Source organism: Carcharodon carcharias, chromosome 2, assembly GCF_017639515.1.
Source record: "Carcharodon carcharias isolate sCarCar2 chromosome 2, sCarCar2.pri, whole genome shotgun sequence".
NCBI lineage: Eukaryota > Metazoa > Chordata > Chondrichthyes > Lamniformes > Lamnidae > Carcharodon > Carcharodon carcharias.
In genome coordinates, this window is record NC_054468.1 from 80613700 (window position 1) to 80637687 (window position 23988).

The window sequence follows — 23988 nt, forward strand, 5'->3', positions numbered from 1 at the left end:
TGCTAGCAAATTATAATTTTTGGCTCCCTGCTGATGTGTGCCAATAAAGAACAACATAGTTAGCATTGCTTGCACACATAAATCATTCACATAAGCAGGCAGCACACAATTGGTGTGCATCGAATGGGCATGTATTAATTGTGCATTGCAAGCCCATGCCTATTTTTGGGGGTTAGCTCCCATATTGTCTCTGATGAATGGTTTGAAGACAACTTTGGGCCTGATTTTAACTTTGTGCAAGTGAGTGGATGTTGAATAAGTTAAAATTGGTTCCAAAAAATTCTGAGACACTTTCAAATGTCAAACAATGTATGGAACTGATAAAGATAAGAAACAGCCAACAGGAACTTGCAAAGGATAAAGTATATGGATGTAAAGTTACATGAAAATAAAAGAGCAATTTAAATGGAGCCTAAGATAGCTACCGCTACATCACTAACAATCTGAAGTTTGATTTAAATAAAGGGCTAAATTCATAGATGCATCAAAAATGCAACACTGCCCCCCACATAATCCCCATAACTACTTATTGATTTATATGATATTTTTATTCTGGAGAGCATAGATCTATTTGATCCCGATGCACTCTATCTTGCTTTATAGTTGGATGGTTTGATGGTTGCTAATGAGTCGCAATTAAACTATGAAAAAGTACCTTCTAGGATTTTTAGACAATGGCAATTTAAAAAGCCTAAAAATCACAAAAGAACCTAAAGAAAATTGCAGCAGCTATTTCTAAAGGTTCATTTCAACCTCTCAACCAAAACGTGCAATTTATGTATTATGTAGAAAATGTGCAGTAAGGCAAATTAAAGTAAATTTGAGCTTTAGCAGATAACTGACATTCTATAAGGACAATTAAAGGATAATCACTTAATTGCCAGAGTGGACTCCAAAAATCACTTAGAACTGGAGGAGCAATTTAAAAAATATAATTTTAGCAGCTGTCAGAATTTTGCAGCCTGGAATATTTACTGGTTAAAGTTCTCAATTTGAAATAACACTGATGACACACCAGTGATTGGCTAAATCAGGGATCAGTGCTATTGCTTCGATGAAAGAAGAAAGCAGGCATATTCATCGAAACAGGAGCTCTGTGTTGGTCACCTTCTCCAAATCCAAAAAAGGGCTGGATTACCATTTGGTGTGAGCCAACAGGTGACAAATAGAATTAAATCTTAGGAGGCAAGAGCATTCCAAGTGAGCCAAGTTGTCAGGCAGCAATGTAACTCTAAGATTCTTGCAGCCCATGGGCAGAATATTACGAGTTGGTGAGCAGGGGAAGGGCCCGCTCGCCGACATGTAAAATGACGTGCAGTGACGTCGGCAAGAACTTCCGATGTCACCACGCCCGATTTACATTTTCAGGTAGGCGGGAGCGCAGCAAAATCAGCTGTGCACCCGCCGACCTGTCAATAGCCAACTGAGGCCATTGACAAGGTCAATTAAGCAATTAAAGGACCTACCCATCTAACCTTAATGTTGGCGGGCAGGTCAGGAGCCCTGACGGGAACGAGAAAAAACATGAAACTTCATCCACGGGCGGGATAAGGTTTCATGTAGGCTTTAAAAATTTTTTAATAAAGATTGTGTAAAAGTTATGGATATGTCCCAACTCATGTGACATTGTGACGTGAGGGGACATGTAAGGGAAATTTTATTTTTCTATTTTTATCTTTTTTACACTTCAAGCTGATCTCCCTGAGGCTGCACTTAGCCTCAGGGAGATGCGAAAGAGTGCACTCTCGATTTTGAGATTCTCCCACCCGCACAGGGAGCGCATAGCGCTTCTGTGTGGCTGTTACGTTGGGCGGGCCTAAATTGGCCTGCCCACATAAAATGGCTTTGTGCCTCCGATCAGGGGCGCCGATCAGAAGCGTGCCTGTACATGCCCGCCCATCAACTTCTCCCCCTGACATGGGGAAAATTCAGCCCAAATTATAAAGGACATCACCACCATTCTAAGCTTGGCCTGGAATTAGGACATGGATAATTTCTTTAGGCAGGGACCAGTTATTTACTCAAGATCTCAGCACTTGACTTCTCAGCAATGCTGTGATACATTTATCGTTGAATTGACCCAAACCCATCAAAGAATTTACTGACATTGAAATTTTTAGCAGTCATAGAACTGATTTTCTAAAGACTGAAACCTAACCAGTGGACCTTGTGATTACTCCAAATACCAGGGATGTTTGGGCGTAAAATAAAGTCAACTAGAATTAAGGGTTATGTTGGGATTATTCATTACTTCATTAAACAAAATGCTGGTTGGAATTCTATCCATTTGAATAAATGGAAATTCTAATATCCCTTACGCAGCATTTGGACATACTGAATGACCAACTGTACTTGGGGAATTATTTGGCACCTAAATAAGTACTGATGCAACCCAGTGGAGACATGTCACAAATCAAAGCACAAGCATTACGTTATATACACCCTGCTGTTGCTCGGTGATACTATCATTTAAAATCCTCAAAAAGATTAATAGCAATGGTCAGATTCCATTGAGATCTTAAAGCACATCAGCATTATGTTGAGACTCATTTATAGGTAAAATTACTATTCAGAGTTTGAATTTAGACCTGCAGACAAGTCTTGAGATTTCCCTGTCTGTTGTCATTTTTTGTTTATCATGTGTTACATTTATATATTAAAGGATATTGAAAGTGTTCTGTAATACTCTAGACAGCAATATGTGAGATAACTAGAAACAATGAGGTTTTTTTCCTCTTTCCGTTGATTTGAAGAAAACCTGAAATAATGAGCAAAATCACTAGCAACACTGAGCAGAATTGTTCTTCCACACTCTACAATGGTTAGCCCTCAAAAGTAACTGGAACCTTCTTATTAATTTGGCTCAAACAGGCAGTCCCAACTCAATAAGTTCTGACCCAACCCCCACTGAATCTGAATGGCATCAGCTATGGTATTATTTGCCCCCTCTGTATGCACATTTGCTTCATTGTGTCAACTGCACTTCTGTAGTTGGACAAGTAAGAGTGATCACTACAAATATTAGAATTTCTGGTAGACCCTGTGTTCATTAGAAACTGAAACTTCCAGAAAACAGAAATGGTTCAGCCACCATCTAATTGAATGGTAGAACAGGCTTGATGGGCTGAATGGCCTGCTCCTGTTTCTTCATTTTTGTTCTTCAAACTATTATATGTTTCCACTCCCGAATGCAATTGACACTTCTTCAACTATTCTGACAGTAATTATTTCAAATCAAAATTGCCACCTTCAACAGTTCGCATTCATTTCAATGTTGCTAGTATTTTATTTATTTCAGTCCTAAATTTAAAAAAAAATTACTCTTAAAATTTCATTCACTATGCATATCTCTCCTCTCTATTTTAAGAGTGGTTGACTTGTCAACTTTAAATTAATTTGTTTGTTATACTTTATTCAGAAAAAAAATTGAATAGTAATAAACCTTTTTGTGGGCATCATTGGCAAGGCCAGCATTTGTTGCCCATCCCTTGAACTGAGTAGCTTGCTAGGCCATTACAGAAGGTAGTTAAGAGTTAACCACATTGCTGTGGGTCTGGAGCCACATGTAGGTCAGACTGGCTAAGGACACCAGGTTTCCTTCCCTAAAGGATATTAGTGAACCAGATGGGTTTTTACAGCCACCTTTGTTAACTGTTATGGCCACCATCATTGAGGCTAGCTTTATATTCTAGATTTGTTAATTGAACTTAACCTCCACAAGCAACCATGCTGGGATTTGAATCCATGCCCCCAGCACATTAACCTGGGATCTCTAGGTTTTGAGCCCAGTGAGATTACCACTACACCACCATCACCACACTATGCCAGTTAACTCCTGTTACTTCTTCTCTGTTATTTAATTATGTGAATGTGCTCATACCGAAAGAAAGAACACAGCCACATTCTTGTCACTTCCACAAAACATCAGTCACCATACTCATATACCAATGTAAATGCTTAGAGAAAAATGCTCAATGGAAATGAATACAGTGCTTTGGGAGGATAGCAGGGCATTGGGATTAGTTTTGAGTGGATATAGAGATATGAGCAGAGAAGAGTGCGGTGGGAGTTGATCTAGCCTTGATACAGAGATATTGGGAGAGAACGGAGCAGTGGATTATTTTTGAAGTCACCCAGATATGTGGGGCAAGAGTGGGGCAATGCAGGGATGTATGGAGAGAGTGGGACAGTGTATGATTCTGAGGTTCAGAGACAAAGACATCGAAATAGGTAGTCATATGTGATGTTGAGATAGGTTATTGAGTTTATTGAGAAGCAATAATTTAGATATGATACATTAACTATTTATACAGAAAAAAGTATATGACCCGTAACAGTTGAGAGCAGTTTACTGATCCCAGAGTGCAGACAACGGTTGGCACAAAGTGCGTTGCCCTTGTCTTCCTCCTCCTCGTCCATTCTGAAGGAGACAGCTGCCCAATAAGCACTTCCACCTCACCAGCACCTCAGCCCCCTACCAGCAATATAACACCAATATACATACCCTTTTTTAGGGGCTGGTAGTGTCGATGATCTATCTATGATGGAAACAGAACAGGTACTCCAAATGTCAGGGTGGTTACCACCCCCTCTGTTTGTTACCCTGCTCGAGGGCAGCATTTTAGTTTACATCTTGCTGAGGGCCATATCCTGATCCTTTCTAAACAATTGCATAGATAAGGGGGGTACACAAGGCACCATCCTAACAGCCTAGGAATGTCAACATGGCAGTCTGAACTAAGACTGTTTAGAGGGCAAAGTATTTAAAAATCCTGTTTCCAGAGAGACAGAATCAATGGTGTTTAGATATTCTATATTATGTGGAAAATTCCTGTTTATTCAAGACTCCAATTTTTTACAACAGATTAATTTTGGATTGGTGTAGGAAAGATCTGGCACAGACAATGAGCCAAAGGGCGCCTTCTGCACTGCAAACTCTTACAGTTGTAAGAAAATTGGGAGCATACTCTACAATAGGAAGACAACCCCATCTGCCAGGTTACTGTCAATCTGTTTAGCTGAAAACTATTCTAAAGCACACAGGACAATGCTTCACAAACTTTGTTTTAAAAAAAGGTTGACTTTTAGAAATCAAATTGTCCTTTTTATAAAACCAGTTGCCCTGATTATGTACCAGTCACAGCCAAGGGATTCTGCTAGCAACCTGAGCCTGGTAGGAAACATGGGGCTGAATCTTCGGCTTGGAGAGCGGGGGCATAAAATGACGCGGGGTGACATCATGTGTGCATCCCGACATCACCGCACGTCATTTAGAAATTTAGTTCAGTTGGACGGGCAGGCAAAGAGCCCAAGCGGCCTTTGCATTTTTCATGGAACCTCATCCATGGGTGGAATGAGGTTTCATGAAGGGTTTATAAATTAAATAAATTTTGTCATTAAAATTCATTGACATGTCCCAGCTTGTGTGACACTGTCACAAGAGGGGACATGTCTTAAAATTCTTTTTTTCTCTTTATTAAAATTATTAAAAATCACACTAATCTCCCTGAGGCAGCTCTGTGCTTCCAGCCCTGACTCAGCATACAGCCTACTCCCCCCGCAACCGCACAGGGAGTGCTCAGCACTTCCGGATGCGCATCACCTTGGTGTTATGACTGATGCAGTTGGTAAAGTGGTGCTACTTAAAAAATCCCAGAGGGAAACTTTGAACAACTGTCATAACCTATAATTTTAGGTGTTATATTTCAGATGCGACTCTAAACTCAGGAACCAGGCCACAAGTTATCAAGATTTTACATTAAACTAAATGAAACATTTTATTAATTTACACAGGTTAAAATATATATACACATGACTACAAATTACTACTATCATAACTTTTAACAAATTCCCAAACTAATCTTCATTAAGGCAACAGCAACTCATAGACTTAACCAGACACCAGGCAAAGGATTTTCACCTTATGAATTCAAAATGAGGTTCTTTTCACTGTAGAGCCTGTTGGAGGTTTGCAGCTGCCTTTTGATCTTACATTGCCTCTGCCCTGCACACCTGAAAACTGCTGAAGCTATAGCTACCACCATTGATTGAATTCAAATTCTCATTGTATCACCAGTCTCTTTGGACTTTATCTTTTAACAATGAAACCCCCATTCATTGTACCAATTTTATTAGTAATATAAACATATTGCTTGGTAGCTGCTAGAAAGGAGTCAAGTTTTCACCCCATTTCTTGAATGCTCCATTCAAAAAATGCAAATGCATGCCATCTCTTGGTTTACATCTCAAAACTAGTACATCAAAGCACCCAGAGTAGCTTTAATCCAATTAAGACATACCCACAAACTAAGCCTCTATTTTAAAAGAAAAATATTTTCCAAAATATTATATACATTAATAGCTTCATGACACTTGGCAGCACTTTGTAGGGGGTGGGGTATGTGGGGGTGATGGGGGGCAGAGAGAGGAGGGATCAAAAGTGGCCTGCTCTTACCTACATTGGGAAATAGAAGATGATCTTTTACTGGTTCAGAGATCTAGTGTAGGGTTAAGGGCCACGATACACAATTCCACCAAGGTCCAAAGGAATACAGAGTAAAAGTGATGCATCAACAGAAAGTGGCTTGAAGAAACCAAGCCCTAGTTCTGAAGATTTTTACATTCTGGGAGAAAGGGGAGCCCGAAGGATTTGAACAGTTCTGCATTTTCAGATCTTGGGAAGGAATGGGATGTAACTTCCGATGGCGTGGCAATTGAGTCGGATTGCCACTCCGCTCAAAAGTTCTTACCTGAAAACCCAGCTGATCCTATGTGGCCCGACCTGCTGGCTCAGGCCAAGAGAGATCTGGACAGTGCAGCATATCCCAAGGGCCTAATGTCGAGGGCTGTAGAATGAAAGGTAAGTAAGCCATGCCCCCTTTTTTGCAACACTAGCTGCCGTAAACCAGGTAAGTTTAAACATCCAGACAAGTTTAAAGGTCTTGGACGATATAGGCGTATAAAGTAAGAGGGTAGGGTTTGGGGGCTTGGTTGGGTCAGGCTGGGCTTTTGCGGGCTGGGGTGGTTGGGTCGGAGTGGATCGGGCCTTGGAGGGGTGGAGCCGATTTGGTCAGGTCGTGCCTTGGGGAGGGTTGCAGGGTGCAGGGTCTGGTTGGGCCTTTTTGGGATGGGGGGGCTTGGGTTGGATCAGGCCTTCAGGAAGGTTGGTTGGGTTGGGCATGGTGTGGGGGAATGTTGCAGGTGGTGGTGTCCGGGGGTGGGTCAAGTTGGTTCGGGCCTGGGGGAGTAGCTGGGGTTTGGGGTAGACCCTTGGGGATGGGGGTGGGGAAGTCACATGTGGGGGTGGAGAAGTTCCGTGGAGGGTGTAGTGGGGGAGTCCCATGGGTTGGGGGGGGGGATGGGGTGTGGGAGTGCCGTGGGGGTTTTTCTCTGGAGGGGGGGTGGATGAGTCAGGGTGGGGGGAGTCTCCTGGTGGCTTGGGGGTGTAAGGGGAGTCCCGTTGGGGGGAGGTGGGGGTGGGGGGGGGGTAAGAGGAGTGGTTGCTATGGGTCTGTACAATAGCTACCCTGAAGCTAGAAGTAGCTTTAATTCTTCTAACTTTTTCTGGGTAACGATTGATGTAGCACAGTCAGAACCATCCAATGTTTACAATTTAAATCACCATTTTTGGATGGTCACCAGTGCAGGGCAATTGCCCAGGACGATTTAACACTTCCCAGGCTGTGCGATCCTTATCTGGGAACTTCCAGGGGGGTGGGTGTGGGAAGTTTCCCCAGCACATCTTTGGGGTACCCCCTAGACATGAAGCCTTGGCGCTTGGAATTAATGACCCAAGGAGGCATAACGCAGAGAGGATCATGGAAAGAAAGTGTATGTGGAACCTAGAAATACACAGAGGAGTAACAGTAAACAAAGGAAGAACAATGAAAGCTGTAAATGTGGCACTCCAATAAATACTCAATATTAATCTTTTGGCATCTGATTACACATGGAATAATTAATGGAATAATACATCCGATCTAAGTGCTGGGCAAGGAGGCACAGGAATGTAATATAATTGAACTATCTACAGTTTAAGCTTTCACTCTCAACAACACCATTGGATTGACCAAAGAAATCGAATTTAGTTGCTGACTGTATTTTTAGTAATTTCATAAAGATGAGCACATACATGAAATTGGGAGATAAGGAATTTTCCATTGGATAAAACCAGATTCCACAATATAGAACAAATTTGATTATGTCTGTAGCAATGTCATCAGACAGCTCAGGTTTCATGGGCCTGTCCCACCATCTAGCCGTCTAAATCTCATTGGCATATGTTCAAATGTCCGACAATTTTGTCTCTCTTTTTTGTCTCAAGCTGATAAATGGTATTGTATTCCCATTTCGAGGTGATTGGTTATCTGCTGAAGTGCGACTATTAAGGCTCCCAGAATAGGAGGTTGGTTCCAAACTACCACAACATATTAATCCCAGGGAATGCTGAATAGGTATAAGGGTAATGGATCAGATTTCTTGTTTATTGAGAATCATAACTATTCATAGAATGGCTCAAAATGGTCGTCAATGGAAGAGTTCTCAAGAATTGTGTGTGATCTTATTTAAAGCCAATTTTAACTGTAAGCTTCTGAGCAAGTGGAAAGGACTGAAGTTGCATGTGAGTGCCAATTTACCTTAGAATGTGAGTGAGTATCTAATTTCCCAATGTGCACAAAAGGGTAAATTCACTGATTCTGTGTTTCCAGTGAGGGATCTCGCTGAAAGGGATCATGGACCTAAGAATGAATGCTAATGTTGCAGCCCTATGTCTAGCTCATTTTTCCTTCAAGTGTAGGTCCATACTGAGTGCAGATGATCAATAAATTTACCATTCTTTTTCTCAGAGGGTTGTGAGTCTTTGGAACTCTCTTCCTCAAAAGGCCGTGGAAGCAGAATCTATAAATATTTTTAAGGTAGAGCTAGATAGATTCTTGATGGGGGGGAATGTTTGTCAGGGGTAGGCAGGAATGTGGAGTTGAGCTTAAACTCCATTATCATAGTGAATAGATCAAGGCGCTGACTGGCCTATACCTGCTCCTAATTCGTATGTTCGTCTATGTTGAAAAGATTGATGTGCTATTGTTTACCTGGTGACAAGCTATTGAGAACTTTGTGATTGGTTTTCTTATGGAATTAGCAACATTTTTTTTAACAAGTCTGGTGGTTATGCATTCCTAATAAGCCTTGGCAACAGGTTGAATGATATCAAAGGGGGGAATTTTCCCCCCGTTTGGGGGGGGTTTGCACAGGGATAGTCGGGGGTGGGCGCAGACCCAATCGCGCCCTTGATTGAGTCCGCGCCACCATTTTACGTGGGCTGGCCAATTAAGGCTTGCCAAGTGTGACTTGCGCCCAGAACACTGAGCGTTCCCTGTGCGGGCGGGTTCCCTGAGTCGGGGCCTGTGCTCTTTTGCACATGCGCACGAAAGAGCGCAGAATTCTCCCTGAAGCACAGAAGTGCCTCAGGGAGATTAGTTTAAGTCTTAAAAATTTAAATAAAGAAAAGAAAAAATTTTAAGACATGTCCCCTCATGTTACAATGTTACATGGGCTGGAACGTGTCAATGAATTTTTAAAAACTTTTTAATTCAATTTATAAACATTTCATGAAACCTCATCCCGCCCATGGACGAGGTTCCATGAAAAATGCAAAGGCCGCCTGGGCTCTTCACCTGCCTGCCAACCTTAAGTTTATTAGTTTAATTAGTTTTTAAATGGCCTTTGACAGTTCGGCGCAGCCGACTCCACTGCGCACCTGCCGAACTGAAAATCTAAACGATGCGTGGTGACGTCGGGACGCACGCCTAACATCACCCCGCGTCAGTTTACGCCTCGGCGAGCAGGCCCCGCCCCTGCTCGCTGAGCCGACAATTCTGGCCAAAAAGTCCAAACAGAAAACTGCCTTAGAATGAGGCTGACTTCAACAAATTGAAACTCTCACAGGAAGGCAGATGGATTTACCTATTTCCTGAAGAATGTACAGGAAGCAAAATAATAATGGGGTGTCCATTAAAGTCACTGGCAGAGGTGCATAACATATTTCCAGATTCCCTATGCTGTATTGAACACTGCTCCCTCGCAGCCCCCCCAAACCCCTCCGCCACTCATGTCTTCCAGATAAGATCAGGGCTGGAATCTTACAAGCTCTCTGGCTTAAGGCCAGCTTAGGCCACAGGGTTACAATTAAACAGCGACAATAACTTGCGCTGGATGGCACAGAGACACTGTGTGATTAGTGTGCAACATCAGGTTTCAGTGTGTGTCTGCCCCCAGTAGTTACAAAAATTTTGTTTTTGTCCATTTTTAAATATGAAGTTCAAAAAAATTAAAGTAAGAATATAACCGAGACTTGTATTATCACTTGGGATCAAGGGGGACTAAAATACAGTTGCTTTATTTGTAAGTTCAAGGAAAAAACAAAATCACGGTAAAGCCATTTTTGTTATGAGAGTTCCCCACCCATCCTGTTCTGCCATGGGAGCAGGTCACTCCAGTGACCAGAAACAAGGCACTAATGGCAATCAACATCATTTAATATCTTGCATGAAAATTTATTGAGTTGCCTGTTTTCCTCTGAGGTTGAGTGCACCTCTACAAAAATCCTTGAACAAAAATTCTTCACCCAGTATTCATGACACTAGCTTGCTCAAGAAAAATTGCCATTTAGGGAGTTACTAGAGCATTGCAAGCATTTGTGGAACCATAACCCCAGTACTAGACTCCATCGTCAGAGAAGAAGGAGAAGGGTAATGATTACAAAACTAGCCTTCCTCAGTGAGGTAGCATTTTCACAAGAGAACTTTTCCATCCTCGCTAGGAAATGAGCCAAACCAAAGATTCCCCATCAAGAAATCTACACAGCTTTTTAAAAGGTTCTCATAGGAGCAGTCAATGTCGGAATGAAAGGCTTAAGTCTGAGGTACTGATGGATGCCTTGTGAAATTTATTCCAAAATATTTTTTCATAGATGTCGCTTAGGTTTTTTCATGTAAGATTGCACTGCCAAGCTTATCAATCAGTCAATATTTAAAAGGAGACAAAGTTCTATGAATGCTTCATATCCTGAGGTTATGAAATGCTCAGCACTTTTTACATGTGTGAGGATGACAGGAGTCCAGGTTTCAAAATTCATAGCCATGAAGAGGCATTTTTAAGGAAGTCAAGACATCAAGTCTTGCTTCAAGTGAAACTGTTCTTGAAGATAACCTTACTTTCAATTAATACTTAAAATGATTCAGTTGACTGCACCTTTTGCAAAATGGAAAACCCAGAGCTTATGGACTTTTAGATAGAAAAGATTAAACAGAAAATATTTGACTTCTCAAGATACCTGAAATCAAATAGAAATCTAAAGTAAATTAAAACCACTCAAGAATCCTCTGTTAACATTCTCTGGATGGCCTGTGTCTGAAGACAACTTCTGAAGTTGGTTCTCTCGCAACACAACTGAAATAATAAAAAAAAGAACAAAGTATTGGATAAGCAGGAATGAGTTATACTATTGTGTTAGAGGTTCAGATCACATCACAAGCAATACAAACACTGTTTTGCTCCCTTCAGTTGCACATTTCATTATATAATGCCTAAACAACAACTTAACATGGAGCCTTTTTATGTTATAGTTCTATGAAAGCCTATATAATGACTTCCCTTTAGACTGGGAGGAAAAGTTGAGGTATCTCATTAATGCATGTATCACATCAATCTAAGATGGTATTCTGACAATGGGGTCTGAAACTGATGCAAAAAGCTCTGCAACCAGCTTATATTTCTACATATGTTTCAAACTATGCATAGCGTATACAAACCTCTGTGCTTGCTTTAAGTTCATGTGCTTCAATCATCTCTATCTTTTATAATCTTCTTCTTATCGTGTCCACGGACAGTCTATACATGGCCCAGCCAGAACTGGACACATTTTTGAGCCTTGTTGTTGAATTCAGCAAGATCTGCAACAGTGCAGGGTTCCTCTAGCGATAGGCATTGCAGGAGATGTTGCATAGTCTGTGGCTCAGTTCCACATTCACAAGTTGTTGGGTTGGTTGTATATCCCCATTTACTTAGTGACATCTTTGAATGACCTACACCATTCCTAAGTCTGTTAAGGTACTTCCAGGTTGCCCAATTGCAATTAGCTCCTGGGGGAAAGCTTTCATCCAGTAGAATTTCCATTGCTGGGGGTTGTTCGAGACTGGCGAGCCGATCTTACCACAAGGCGATGCGAGCTTCAAATGGGGTTGATTGTAATGGACCAACACTGTTCATGAAGCTCTTCCTTGACTTTAGGTGGCTGGGTGTAGGTGTATGACCATGTAGAGGGTGCCTCTCATCTGATGTTTGACGGAGTCGCTCTTTCTTGCTGGCTACCGTTCTTCTTATATCAGGGGGAGTGATACCCACCAGGATATATAGGCTGTTGGTGTTTGTTGGTTATAAACAACCTGTGATAAGTCAGCAGCTTGCATTCAGAACGGTTTATAATAGAATCTTTTATAATAACAACAGTTGAAACCATTACTCATGAAATAATAGAAGTCGTTTATAAAGTGATAGGAAACTTCAGTAGAATCAAATAGAAGGTCAGATCTTTTCAGACACTAAGGAAAACACCTTGAATAAGTATTATTTTGCTTGCAATATTCTACTTCACCATTTTTGAGTATGGCATTATTGTTGTGCACAAGGAATAGTCATTTATCCTTACTTTGTAACACTTAAACTGTTATGTGGGTTCAGACTTCAATAGAATAAATAATGACACTGGAAAGGTATAGGATTATAAAGTTCTTGAACAAATGTTATTGAACTATATTTCAAAATCACAAGGATATGAATAGCATACGGATAGCTGATGAACAGGCGAATAACATCATGCAGGATCTATCAATGAGAAACAAAACTTACAAACTGATTTCTTTCAAGTCAATTGTACCCTCGTTTTATAAATACCCCACTGAATCCCTCCCAATCCAGTTTGTATTTTACCTTTTAAACTGCAGGACAACTGGCCTCTTTCATCCAGCTCTCTGTCGCCTCTAAACTATGAGATCAAAGATTTACACACCCAAATGTCTGGATGATATTGACAAAGCTGGATCTTCCACACTTGCCCTTCAAACTCTTTACCTTAGCTCACAGAAAAACTACAGGGTCAACATTTTTAGCTTGGTGGGCAGGCGCATGCTCAACCCGCTTGAGCATAAAATGGCACACGTTGACGTCTGGTAAGCTTCCTGATGTCAATGTGCGGTCGCGCGATATTTCATTCACCGCCAACCATTAAGAGGCCTATTAAGGCCATTAACAAGGTTACTAAATTAAATTTTTCACTGCCTGTCCAACTTAACGGTTGGCAGGCTGGCGGAAAGGCCAAGCGGCCTTTGCACTTTTTAGGAAACCTCATCCACAGACGGGTTGAGGTTTCCTAAAGCAAATAAAAATAAAATAAAAAATTTAATTAATAACATGTCCCTGCTCATGTGACAGAGTCACATAACGGGATATGTTTTATTACATCATTTATTTTTTTTCTTTGAAAAAGCTTCATCTCCCTGAGGCAGCTCTCTGTCTCAGGGAGATTCTGAAGCATGCGCTTGCGCACATGCTCGAAGGTCACACTCGTCCTGCTCACCCTCCTCCCCCCACCCGCACAGGCAGCACTGAGCACTGCCACTTGCATTTCATGCTGGGCGGGCCTTAATTGGCCTGCCAGCGTGAAATCACCTTCTGGCCTCTATTGCAGGCGGCAGTCATCTTCCTGACCGCCCCCGCCTGCTCCCACCCAGCATGCCTGACAAGGGCAAGATTCTGCCCCAGGTTCCTTTTACCCAGGCCTTCTGCCTTTAATTCAATCATTGAAAACTGGTACTTTCCCTCCAGCTCTCTGCTTTAATTCAACCAAGAGGCTAAAAGGTTATACATTCTCTGAATGATACTCACAAGCTTTCCTCTTACCCAGCCCAGTTGGTTCCTTCTAGGACCTTTTCATATCTGGAGCACTGACCAGGGGAAAAGGCATAACCTTTGATGCATTGGCCAATGTCCAGTTGTACAGTGAAAAATACAGGAAAGATGCACCTTTCTTATACCTTTCTGTACATGTGTTCAAAACCTGTGGTGATCAGGGATTGACTGCTCCCTGCATGGTCAGCTCCGTGAGTGGTGCTCACGAACAGAGTCCCTATGGACTGTTTCAAAATGCCCTTTCTGACTGTTACAAGACCCCCAAACATTCCACATGTTTGATAAACATCATTGAGGTGTATCCTCATGCAGTTTCAAAGCACTGTTCCCCTGACCATAATGACAACCCCATGAAGCCAGAAGAAGTTTCAAAATTCAGGTAATGTGATTCTTCCTGTCAGTGTCTTGATAATCAGGTTCTGGTACCATCAGAATGCCTGCAATAAAAACCTACTCATACCTGACCTTATAATTACAAGCTCTTGGTTATTTCATTGCATATATCCTGCCTTACAAATACAACACACACAGGATATTTCATACAAAATTTCTGTTAAGTGTATACTTGCTCAGTGAACAGGCCTTTACTATTTTCCAATCACTTAGCACTTTGTGATCCCACAAAGATCAAGCTAGAAAAGTCAACAGTGGCCAATTTGACTTAATTCCATCATGTCTTATGTACTACCTCAGATCATAACAGGAATATCTGTAATCATAGTATACAGCTGAAAATTAATCAGTTACATCGTCATTTCAAGTTTTTCAGTCCATGGGGCAGAATTTTCCCCCATCAAGGGGTGGTTCAGGAGCGGGCGCGTGGAGGCACAACTCCGATTGGTGCCCCTGATCGGGGGCACGTCACCATTTTACATGGGTGGGCCAATTAAGGCCCGCCCAGCCTGATGTCCGCAAGGAAGCGCACCCTGTGTGGACGGGGGGATTCCCTAAGCCGAGAGTGCGCTCTTTCACACATGCGCACGAAAGAGCGCACTCATCTCCTGGAGGCTAAGTGCTGCCTCAGGGAGATCGGCTCCACATTAAAAAATGTTAGAAACAGAAAAAAAAAATTCCTTGATGTCCCCTCATGTGACACTGTCATTTGAGTTGGGACATGTCCATCACTTTTAGTTACACTTTCATTAAATTTTTAAAAACCTACATGAAGCCTCATCCCGTCCATGGATGAGGTTTCATGCTTTTTCCAATACCCGCCAGGGCTCCCGGTCTGCCCACCAACCTTAAGGTTAGCTGGGCAGGTCCACTAATTACGTTAATTATTTTGTCAATGGCCTCAGTAGGCCATTGACAGGTCAGCAGGTGCACAGCTGATTCGGCTGAGCCCCTGCCGACCTGAAAATCGAAATGAGGCGGAATGACATCATGGGTTCCACCCGACATCATCCCACGTCATTTTACGCACGGGCGAGAGGCCCCCCCCAGCTCACTGCCCGGGAAATCCTGGCCCATATTACACCTTCAATACAAGTTTAACAATCAGGAACACTGAGATGTTTGATTAATATCTTACTCATAAAACATTGATATGATCTATTACATGCAGTGCATAAGAATGGGACAGAGTAACTCATGCATCAGGTGTCATATTAACTGCTCATGTTAGCCTAAGCAAGACTAGATAGAAATGAAGCATCATATCATTTTAGGCTCAGTAATGTTTTAACTAACGTGATCCTATTACTTCAATATTTCCTACCCATGTCTAATAAATATGGAAGTACATTGACCTCATCAACTTACATTCCTACATCACTTTCTCAAAATGCGCCTGTACAAATACAAATCTCTGTTAGTTGTTCTTTCTGCATGAACGACCGTTAAATATGGCCTTCATTTTTAATTTCTTTTTGATGCATTTCGCAGCTTGCTTTGTTCATGCTTTTCACTCCCTTCCTGTACCCAAATAATATGACATCCAGCCAATTAATAAATTTTCCTTTCTCATCCTTTCCAAAAGACTGTTATTGAGTCCTGCCTGCTATACTCAGGCACACATGAGACCTTGCCCCAATTAACCATTACCCAATTAGTTTGAAATTTATTAATGACTATAGCTTTTTTTACTTAGTCTACCTATACTACTAATAATGAATCTTGTTTTTGACTATTTCCAACTATCTGAGTTAAGCAATTTGAGATGCATGTTCTGTTAATGTTGAGTTTGCTAGGAAATATAGATAGTTTAAGTAAGTTGTTTTTGTATTTGTGGGTGTTAGGAATAAGCTATAGCTTTAAGTTTAAGTTTTAGCTTTAAGTTTAATGTATATTTTTCTATTTGTGGGTTAGATAGGTGAAACGTGGGATCTAGTTTCATTTTAGAGTGGAGGCAGCAGGTCTACAGCTTTGTTTATGTGCCTGTATTCTCATGAGATTTACAGCTTTTGAAGGGAATTCAAAACAAACACAAGTTAGAAAAAAACGGTGCTGTTGCAGGTATCCAGAGAGAAGGACCCACAGAGACAGAGAAAACCAGTACAGCAATTTTAGTCCAGTTGAAGCCAGGATTTCAGAGAGGCAGGGCAGAAGAGGGCACTGCAAAGTACAGGCTCCAGAAGCCAAAGAAGAAAGTCCCCAAAACCAGGAAGTGGAACAGGAAAGATCCCAAGAGGACAGTTCAGTTAAAGGACAAGGACAGCAAACTGGAAAAGGTCCTGTTAAGTGAAATTAAGTGTGAGAAGCAGAGAAAGACTCCAAGCTTAAAGGGGAAAAAGCTGCAGGACCCGTATTTAAAGCAATGTAGGCTTGTGAGAAGCTAAAAGATCCAAAAAGACAGCTGAAGGCCTGCAACTCTTTATTATGGGCATGTGAAGCAGTGGTGTTCTGTTGGCATGGCTGAGTATTGAAGAGAGAACGCGTGGAAGGAAGCCTGAATGCACGTGGCCATCCAGGGGAGAGGAACATCGGACGGAGAGTTTGGATCTCTGGAGGTGAACCTTATAGAATGCCTCTGAGGTAAAAGTGTTGGTTTGGTAGAAAGTTCCAAAACGAGTTCTTGGAAAGCAGAGATTGGAAACTTTCATGTGAAAGACGGAGTTCAGTGAGACCAGTTGGCTCACAGTGTGCAAGGGTCTGGGGGGAGATAATGAGGGATCCATAACATCTGTTTGGGGTGGCATCTGTCACTTGGTTTCAGAGTGTGGCATGACTGACCACAGGTCACCTATTTACATAGATTGCATGGACTGTGTACTTATTGGGAACATTAGAGTATAAGATAGAATTTGTAACTTGGGTTATCCTTACAAATCTGCATATATCTGTAAAGATGTTGGTGTGGGTGAAGGAGTATTGTAATATAGTTCATCTTTTCTTGTTAAATAAATGTTTTATTCTTTTGTTAAAAGTTCATCAGCTGACTCCTGTGACTCTGTTCAGTAGCCACTTTCCATCTAAATACAAAAATAAAAGTTAGGATCTATCAAGCCAGGTTCCACCTTGGGGATCTGACTTGTCTATTAGTGACATCAGCTGGGATCATAAAAAGTTTTCTAACGAGGCAAATGACATTCACCAGTAGGTGCTCGGCTTTTTGTGTCAAGACATGTTTAGAATTTGTAGACTTTGTAAATTGTATAATGACTGGGGTGTTAAAGTTGGGACTCAGATTTTCAGTAGAATTTGTTGTCTGTGAACAGTATCATCTGCAAAATTTCAATGTTTGATTTCTAGTGGCTAAGATTTTAATTTTAAATTATTACAGGTGAATTCTGACTAAATATGTTTTGTCCAATCAGTGGGAAGTTTAAATATTTTTCCCTGAGAAACCAATCAGTATTCCCCACCATTCTGTTCCCATCAATCCTATCCAATATCTTGGGAAATTGTGTTAAAAAGCAACAGCACAGCACAAATACAATCACCATGTTGCAGTACTCACAGAAAATCCCAAAATGTAGGCAGCAGCCAATAAATCTACACCTTTCCAGAAGGTGAAAATAGTAGATAACCATAATTAAATTTCCAGACACACTGTCATTTACATCAGTATGGAATGTAAATAGCCAAGGAATTTAATTGCGGGCAATTGATTAAAAAAAGACCATCACTACTTCTCTGTAACCTATTGGGTAAAAGATCTTGGGCCGAAACAATCTCAACCTGTTCTCAAAATTTAAATGAGCAAGAAGCCTGACTTGCTGGCATGGAGCTAGGCATGGAATGCAAGCAAGTGGGCCTCTTTTGGTAAGCTTCACACCCACACCTTGCACATGCACACTATTCAACCGTGACAGCCACTTTACCCAAGCAGATTGCACCACACTCACTGCCACACTTCTCTCTCGCTGGACAGGGTGGACCACACTGGAGGCAGCAGATTCCAACTAGAAGGGGACAGGTGAGCCCCTGATTTTGCATGCAGGATACAGAGCTAGCCATTACTGGGACACCCACTACTGAGGCCGTGGCTAATATGGAACTGCTGAAACTATCAAAGGTGAAGGTACCTTGATAGCCAATCGTCTTTGTCACATCCCACCATGCACCCTGTCCCCTCATCCCACACTCTTTTCATTTACTAGCTGCAGATGGTATAAACAAGCATCTCTTACATTTGCACCCTGAGAATGTCAGAATTATGATGAAGCGACAAGAAGGTTGAGGAAAACACGTTTAGAAGTCTCTAGCTTGTCTCTAAAGTAAAATAATGGCCGGGATTTTCTGGCCTTGTTGTGGGCGGGACCCACCCCGGGAGAGGTGGAGCCCCAGCCATAAGTCCATTGACTTGTGGTGGGACCGGAAGATCCCGGGGGTGTGGGGGGGAAACCCAGTTCCTATTATGATGTAAATCTAATTGCCTTCAGCGATTTTCGCAAAGTTACAGGCAGATTCTCAGATTCACCTATTTTCTATAAATATGCAGCAACCGCTAGTCAGTGATAGTTATCGAGACGGTCAATAACCAATTCATGTCACCAACATAGGGAGAACAGCCTCGAGTGGGACAATGAATTTGCAAGGCATTCCTCATCTTGCGAAGCTCACTGAGGTTTCCTCCTTTGAATTTTTATTAATCATTTTCAGTGTTTCCAAAAAACGCCATTTGGGGATCTTAGTTTCTTCTTAAAGCATTGCACTGTCTCAGTGCAGCTTAAACGATATGGTGGGGGTGTGCTTTTTGGAGGGGGAGAAAGAAAAAGGGTGGCCAGGCAAATAAACGATTGATTTTTTTTCTCTCTCTCTCTCCCTGTCAAGGCTGGTAGTTTTAAAGCTGTCACTCCTGACTCTCATTAATCATTACCCTGACTAAATCAATCTCTTGATTTTGAGGGAAGATAATTGAAGCCATTCGCGCAGTGGCATCAGGCTTGTGAGGAGAGAAAAGCAAAGCTAAGTAGAGCGGTATAATAGCACAAACAGCTGCAGAGCTGACAAGTGAGAGCGACATTTTAGTACGATTCAATTGTGCATTTTAAATGTGATAAATGGGCAAGCCATTTTTCATTTGTCAGAAGGTTAGATTAGGTCCTCTGTGAGCTGTAATGAATGCCACTGTTTAGCCACAATAATACTTGCCAGATCAATTTTTAATTTTGTTTCTACAAACAATTTTAACGTTTTGTTCATATAACTCCCTGCTGTCCTGAGATTTTCACTTCCACCCGATTGGAGGTATGGATTGAGATTTTTCATTTTAACAGCTATAGATTAACTCAGCTTTTGTTAAGTAATCTTTTAAAATGATATGCGCATAACAAACCTAAAGCATTTGCACACCAAGGATATGTTGCTATGCCTGCCAAGAGAAATTTGTCTCTTCTGTAGAGGTTTAGTGAAAGGTAAATGTGGCTACAGCGCATGTAATAACTTACTACCTGAAAGGTACAACAGGCACTGCATCATAAGGCTGAGTATTTCAATTAAATTGAACTTTGGATAAGGAGAATCCAAATTCCGATGGATTGAATGAAGTCACAAGAAAAGCAGTTTATATAAATCATTTAATTCTATTAACTACTTCTACCAATATATATATATAGAGGTAAATTATGATTGTTTCCTGCAAGATATATTCTGAATTAAATCTTCTGTGGTTCTTTCCATTACTTATGAATTTCCATCTATCTCTGTGGAAGTTGCTTCAGTTTGAAAAAGAAAATGACTCATTTCTTTACAGTGGAAAATCTCAGTCTTGCAGTATCAAAATACATGTTTTAAGATATAAATCTAATACAATACATATACATTACATTTATTATATATATCTAATCTACATAACACAAAATGAATATTAGAAGGATTCTAAAATACATCCTCTCAACGTTTCCGAGTAACCACTGGCTGCAGTTACATCATGAAAAGGCATGATTATCATCAGCAACATTTACAAGTTAACCTACTTTAAGGAACTCCGAAGGGGAGTAATTTCATGGACTAAGGCTCAACCTTGTACAGTGTTATCGCCCTTTCTCTAACTGGTACTTCTATTAAACAAGGACCACAACAGGAGTAGAGTGTTATTCAGAGACCAACTCACTCATCCCAACAAAGATACTTGTTGAAAATCTGAACTTCATTTCAACCATCAAAGTATACACTCGGACATGGCTATTCTTCACAGGTAACACACAGTGCCATAGATTAGGATGTCATCATTAACCACATGTGTTACTTCATAAATGGTACATTGCATGACTATTGCTTATGGAAAACAGCACTGATTAACATGACTTGGTTCAGTCTTTGTTTTGTGCCTGTTTACTTTCATTAGTTTTAAAACATTTTGGTGAATGATTGTGCCTGGAGAGACCAGAAATATTATTAGCTTAGAAAAATGAATCCTTTTCCTCCTTTGGTTGTCCAGCCTCACAGCCTATTACTCCCAAGTAGGATTTGGATAAACATCGTAAAAACCACTCTGCTTCAACAATGTGCCTTACCCTATCTACTTTATGGGGAGAATTTTCTTCCCATTGGGGGGACTGAACGGGAGCGGGTGTGAGCGGGCATGCAGCCGATCACCGCCCGCGATCGGCTGTGCGCCACCATTTTACATGGGCAGGCCAATAAAGGCCTGTCCAGCATGAGGTGGACCCAGAAGAGCTGAGTGCTCGCTGTGTGGGCGAGGGGAGGAGGGAGAGTCAGGGCCTATGCTCATGCACGTGAAAGAGCGCAGAAAACTCCCTGAGACATGGAGCTGCCTCAGGGAGATTACTTTGATTATTATTATTTGAAATAAAGAAAAAAAAATTCAGACATGTCCCCTCATGTGGCAGTGCCATATGAGCTGTGATATGTCAATGAATTTTAATAAAAATTTTAATTTGATTTATAAAGCCTTCATGAAACCTCGTCCCACCCGTGGATGAAGTTCCATGATAAATGCAAAGGCCGCCTGGGCTCTTCACCTGCCTGCCAACCTTAAGTTTGGATGGGCAGCTCAGTTAATCTTTTCAATTGCTATTTAAGTTGCCTTAATAGGTCTTTGACAGTTCGGTGGACATGCAACCGACTCCGGCGCCCGCCCGCCGAACTGAAGATCTAAATGACGCGCGGTGACATCGGGATGCATGCCCAATGTCACCGTGCGTCATTTCACGCCTTGGCGAGCAAGGCCCACCCCCGCACACCGACCAGAAGATTCAGGCTTATAGATTTACACAGGGGAGAATTTTAATCTGACAAGATGGGGAGAGGTTGGGCTGTTTGTGAGGAGGCTGCAGATTAAAACAGTCAGCATATCAGTAAGCCAGGAGGAACCCATCGACTTCTGCCTTTAACCTGCATGTGATCTGAAACTCTTGTGGGACAGGTGGGTCTGCTAAATAAATATCATCTGCTTCTTTAACCCAGAATTTAACTGTGTGTGCATGGGTTTCCCAGGTTTTCTAGAAGTTGACAGGGAAAAAAAATGAGACAACAACTGGATTTGATGATGGAATTTCTGCAACGTCCGACTCCTGATTCTCATGGATTGTCTTTAAACTGTTGGACTGAAATAGACAGTTGTGGGTTGTCATGCCCACTTGCTCTGATCGAAACTTAGAAGTCAGATGCAAATACAGTGGCTGGGTTAAAAACCACTTATAAAGGCAGATGTGCTTCCCAGCTGAGAGCAAGTTCTAAAATTAAAACTCTGTCCATGGTGCAGAAAAAGGCCATTTGTCCCATCCATTCTATACCATCATTTACACCAGCCCTCATCCACCTCACAGGGGAGCAGCCTTCATTGCACCAGTCTGTCATGCTCATTTCCAACACCAGTCATCCTTAATGATGTCTGGACAGGATTATCAATTTAATGTCAAATTAGGGATAATTTGGCTCTGGGGGTTGATCCCTACTGGGAGTTAGCTCGAAACAATAATATTGAACTTCACAGGGCCTTTACAACTTGCTGACAAAGGAGGTCTTTATCCAAAACAAAAACAGAATTACCTGGAAAAACTCAGCAGGGTCTGGCAGCATCGGTGGAGAAGAAAAGAGTTGACGTTTCAACAGAACTGAGTGAATCTTAGGAAAGGGGTGAAATATAAGCTGGTTTAAGGTTGGGGGGGGTAGAGAAGTGGGGGGGTGGTGTGGTTGTAGGGACAAGCAAGCCGTCTGAACAGAGTTCTAGAGGTGTATATTGCTTTATGCACATCAAACATTTTTTATAATGACTGTGATAAACATTGAGCCCAAAGAAAAAGCTACATATTTACCTTTCTTGTAGGGGATGGGCTGTGTGGAAGAGGAAAGCACTCTACAAAGTCTTATTTAAGCTATCACGACGGCAATTAAAAACCCTGCTCAGTCATTTCCTTGTTTCAATTTTAAATTGGCTCCTTTTGATGAGGCGATTGCATTTGGTGGAAGTAAAAAGACAAGAAGTTGCTGAGATTATTCTCGCACTTTTTTATTTGTGTCACAGATTCATAAAAAGCTGAAGCTTATTACCATCTGGGAGACACCCATGAGACAGGGCTTTAACTGATTACACAGACTACAGGCTCATGTAACAGAAATAATCATTCCGAAGAAAGGTGTAAAGTTTGTCCAAGGCTCCTCATATTACCAAAATCAAACAGGTTCAGCCCTGCGCTGCAAAGCAAGGCTCAGTGAAGCCCAATTTATTTTTAAATGATACATCTCAGCACCGAGATATGCATTTGGCTGCAGAAACAGAATACCAAGTGTCTAAGATAGGGGTTATGATCAGCAGGAAAGCTTGCGCAGGGAATATTTACAGCTTGCAATTCATTTTATATTTTTCATTAGCTTTTAAGTTTCTAGAATGTGGGAAAACATTACAGCAAATAGACTTGAAAGTCGATCATGCAAAAATACCAGATAACATGGCAAATGATCAATGAAGTCAATAGTGCCAAGACAACAGCCTTGCAAGGAAGCTGCAGTTAACACAGACATTTGATTCTCACTACCTCTTCCTCATTCATTTTGTAAAGTCACCACCTACTTTTTTCTTTGCTCCATCACCCTATTTAACTGCAGTCAGGATAAGTGTTAGCTGGAGCAGCATACTCCTTTAAAGCTCCAGTTCATACGATATTTTTTATATGCTCTGAATTGAACCTTTATGGCCATTGGAGGACAATGGTATTATGAAGGATAATGAGACGATCATCCTTCTCCTGCAATCTAATGGCGAGAGACTGCTCTTTAATTGTATCTTTCAGTGTGTACATTTGAAACTCTTATCCTACATGATACACGTGCAAGAATGAATATTTTTCCTCTTTCTCCTGTAACTGTCTAATCTTTTTTTGAACAGATAAATAGGGAGAGAAGGAAAATGGCCCACGGAGATTGATGAGTGATAGTACTTGCTGACCAGAACCCTGTATTGGGAGAATTTTCTGATGAAGTTCCAACATGGTGATATAGTTTAATATGGCATCTGGTTTGAAGCCATCAACCAGATGATCTTCATTTTTTTAAATTCCCTGGTGGTCTGATAGTAAGTCTATGTGAGTTCTAGCAGCTGACACTTGGTGGGTTTGCCAGGTTTGGATGGCCTGGTGGTTTTTGCCCAACTCCTGTTTCTGCAGAGATCAGATGTGT